Genomic DNA, 5,000 nt, shown 5'->3' on the forward strand with positions numbered 1-5,000 from the left:
TCATGAGAAAGAGTTTTTCGAAAATTTTAGATTTGTTTAGTTCATATCTTGTACAATCAATGTTAGACACACCAAGCCTCTGATACCACTGATGTGTGTTATAGGTTACAAAAATCAATCTCTTGTGGAATTTCACTTAACACTTAAGGGCACATGCAACCTAAAGGATCTATGTCATAACACTTTGTGTGTAACATACAATGAACAACAAAACTAACATGAACCTTAATGCAATCAAAATACCAAGTTAGGGTTACATACCTTTAATTTGTTGTAAACAAATCACTTAAATCTCTTATAGTTGTTGGTCTTGGAAAGCTTATTAGCAAAAGGATGATGTCTCTAATGGCTCATACATAAAACAAGAAATGCTAGAATGAAGAGTATATAGGAGAAATGAGGGAATTTTTGTTCATATGTCGATATGGAATGTCATGAATGAAATTTGATAGCCAATGGGTCCTATTTATAGTTTAGGTAACTTGCAGACAAAAAAAAAAGATTTGAATTGATTAAGTAATAAATTTATTCTTAATTCAAATCATTTCCTTTTATGCAACTAGAAGGCTCCAAAAACCTAGAATAGCTCCCAAAATTGTTCATGTTTGGATGGTTCTAAAATTGCCTCTTTTGTTCAACTATTGAACAATTACAATTCACAAATTGCACTTTTAATTAATTCCATTTAATCCTGAATTAATTCTAGATTAATTTTGAGTAATAGTTATTTAATTTTAATTGATTTCTGATTAATTTATTCACCATATAAATTAACAAACCAATTCTTTAACTATTGATCTCATATTAATTATTACTCATATAATAAATTAACAAACTATTATTAATTTCCAATTAATATATTAATCATATAATATATTAACAAATTATTTTTCTATAATTTCCAATTAGTTTATTAATCATATAATAATCTAATAAATTATCTCCCTCTCTCTCTCTCTCTCCTAATATCATTTCTAGCTATTTCTGATGTTGATGGCAACCAAAAAAGGACTTTGCTTCAAATTATAAGAGTATACGAATTTAATTATAAGCTTAGACACCTTAATCCACGGATAACATCTATGTCATTTTTATGTGGAATACATGTATGTATATATATGCTTATTGTGACACTTTTTGTGTCATAAACATATATACACAATATGGTCATTTTTATCATATAAAATGTTTATCAAATATCGCGATTTTTATAAATAATAAATGACATGAAAGTTATATAATTATTACGAGACTTTAAATAACGTATCTTAAAATATAAATAACGTGAATAAACGCAAGAAACCTAAGTGTAAGATGAACCGTAAACATGAAATACCAAAATAATCATAAATAAAGTGACTAAATGCTATGAATGTAAGTGAAGGTGAATAATCCAACTTAATAAATGAAGGTTTTTTTTGCTATATGTCATCACCTAATTCAATATGCCACATGTTATTTTTTTAATTTTTTCAATTTCATTTAAATCCACTAGGCAAATTATGGTTTTTTTTGACTTTGTTATTAAATTATAAAAAAATCTAATCTAAAAATATAATAAACAAAATAAGGAAACTTACATGTCTCCATAAATCCTTACATAATTTGTCCCTTAATGTATTAAATTCAATTTAAATTCAAATCAACTTTCTTAATTGAAAAAACATAATTTTCGGACAATCTATTTTGAATTCACGATAATTTGCAGAAACTTTGCAAAAAGTGGTTTATTCACAGCTAATATTATATTCTTTTCAAATTCAGTTTTGTAAATTATTAAACATGTAATTCTTAACAAAATATATTAAATTTCTTTTAAAAAAAAACCCGTGTATTAGACGGGTCTCACACCTAGTTGAAAATAAATATAAATAATATAAATAACATAATGATCGTGAATATGCGTAAATGAACGTAAGTGAACGAGCTAAACGCAAATATGAACGTGAATAAACGTAAAACGTAAGATAAACATAAAGTTATGTGTGTACTCTCTCCTAAAAGAATAAAAAATAAAAGGGACCGTACAAACTCACCCCAATCGCTTGAGGTTAATTCTTTTCGAGTTCGGGACGTTTTTCGGGTATCACCAGCTTTTGAATACAGAGGTTTTTGGACAATCTATGCACGCAAGGTTATGGATTTATCTAATTAGCACTTAGATGTAACATTTTTACCACAAAAGAGTTGTTGTTGGTGACAAAATAAGACTGGAAAAGATGAGTATTTTACCTAAGACTTTTGAGACAAGAAGAGGTTCAAAAGAGAGTTCAAGATAAGTAAAGTTTAGGAGCAAAAGATGGAAACTTCTTGGACCTTTTAATACTCGAAAATAGCTCTTTTTGGGGCAGTTTTGTTCCTTGAAATTCAGCAGCCACACAAGAGCTTTTAAGGTGCAAAATATGGCAGTTTTTTGGGGTTTTATACAACTCGAAAACAGCTCCTTTTAGGGCTATTTTGGTTCCTTTTTTTTCACTCGAAATCATCCTATGGGGTTGTTTTGATCTTCAAAAATTAGTAGCTACACAAGGGATTAAGGGGTGTTTTGGGGCTGTTAATCTCGAGAAGAGAAAGAAGGCTGAAAAAAGGGTTGTAAATGAAGGCATCCTCTTGGCTTCTGTGGCTGCTCAAAAATGAGAGAAATAAAGTGTTTGAGAAGGTGTTGAAATGAGAGAAAAACAGATAGAGGAAACAGGAGAGGGTTCAAGACTTAGAGAGGCAAGGAGGAAGAAAAGTGAGGAAAGATTTCTAGAATATATATCGGGTGATCATTTAGTTTGTACTTGGTGATTTTAACTTGTGTTCATTTTGTACAAAAATATCTAAGTGAATATTGTGCACATGGGAGTTTTTATGAGAGTTATGGAGAGTGATTATGAGGTGTACATATATATGAGAGATAGAGTTAGAGTTAGATAATGAAGAAGAAAATGTGTTGTATCTAAGTTAATATTGAATGATCAAAACTAGATCTTTTTGTACAATGCAATATTTGTGGGATTTGAATTTGTACCATTCGCTATCTATAGAGATTGGGTACATGTACATGTGATTTAATGAGAAAGAGAAGAGTAAAGGGTGTGTATGACCTAACATCACATGCCGATGATTTAGTAAAGATTGCCTACTCCCTTCCAAGATGAATACATATATATGATTATTTAATCATTAAAATACATAGTATACTTTTTATTTAGGTATGAAAAATACATAACATATACACACATATGTATAAGTATTTGGGTATATAATTAAAAATACATAACATATAAATACTTGGGTATTTTAATTATACATATTATATACTTAAATCATATGCTTATATATATATATATATATATATATATATATATATATATATATATATATATATATATATATATATATATATATAATGATTTGGATACTTAATGTATAATTATTTACATGTAAATTAACATTTTATAATAATGCTATTTATTTTTCATCGTCTTAATTCATTAAATAAATGAACTCGATTTGTTAACAACATTTCATACGTGTCCGCTGATCATGTAGAACATGATGACTCCAAAAATATACACAGAATGGAATTTCGATACCCGAAACTATGTTAAAACGACAATTTAAAGGTTTGCGTTCAAATGGTTACAATCCGATAGATTTCACGAAACCGGTTACATTTCACGATAAAAATATTATTAATATAAAATCGTACGTTAGACATAATCATGGTTTTAAAGACGTTCTCAAGTTTTCTATTAATACGTGCAACTTAGCTCCAAAAGCAATTAAAGATAATATAATTTCAATTGTTTATGAAAACATAGATCAACGTATAATAACTCTAATTATAATAGGGATGGTGGTGGTAACCGATAGACTTTTGACTTTTTTCGCCAATTGTTACAGATTTACGAACGAGTCTAAGAGTTATAACATTAGGTAAGCGTGTTATAAAAGCAAGGATAATTTCTAGAAGTAATATAGGAAAGCATATATTTATTTCAAGAATGTATTTGACGCCTTGGAATAAAATGATTTCTTTTACATTTTAAAGAAAATAATTTTCACTATATGTATGTTTTACAATGACAATAAACAATAATGAAGGATAGTCGCTATCGAATGTAGGGTTGTTTTTAGACAATCATTTTTCACTCATGGTTAGTTACATTTGAATTGTCAAAGTTAAAAGTAAATATAGATTAAAAATATTAATTTTAGATAATTACGGTAAACTTAGCAATAAGACATCTATGGTTGTATTCAAAGAAGCATTTGATATTTTATGTTTGTAACAATTATTTACAATACGTCAATAGTTTTTCTTATTAGTATAGACTCAGTTATCTACTTATCATCATTTTAGATGCATTTATTACGAAAGTTTACTTTAAAAAATGTTTAATTTTACAGATATTCAACATAGTTATTTAAAAAAGAAAAAACATCATAAATAGTCCATGTGGTTACCTAAAATCTGAAGTTTAGTCCCTGTGGTTTAAAACCTCATAGATAGTTCCTGTGTTTTCAAAACTTTTGATGTTTGGTCATTTTAGCTAACTTCGTTAAGTTTGTTTGTTAAGTGAATGGTATTTTCGTCATTTCACCACCACAGGGACTATTTATGATGTTTTCTCCTATTTAAAAAAAAAAATTAAACATAATTAAATATAGAGAAAATTACAAAAATGGTCCCTATGGTTTGCCAAAAGTCACAAAGTCAGTCCCTGCTAATTTTTTTTGACGAACATGGTCCCTGTGGTTTCCAAAACTTGCATCAATGGCCCTTTTTGCTGACGCCGTTACTGTTCATCCGTTAGTGTAAGGGCATTTTGGTCTTTTTAAGTAGCAGAGACTGGGTTTGTGATTATGGGTAAACCATAGGGACCATTTATGTATTTTTTTTCTATATTTTATGTTTATGAGTTTGTGACTTTTCCACCCATTTACTTTTTAAAATATCACTTTGAACCCTTCACTATGAACTTTGAAAAATGTTACTTTCACCCCTCTAT

Source organism: Lactuca saligna, chromosome 4, assembly GCF_052625555.1.
Source record: "Lactuca saligna cultivar CGN05327 chromosome 4, ASM5262555v1, whole genome shotgun sequence".
NCBI lineage: Eukaryota > Viridiplantae > Streptophyta > Magnoliopsida > Asterales > Asteraceae > Lactuca > Lactuca saligna.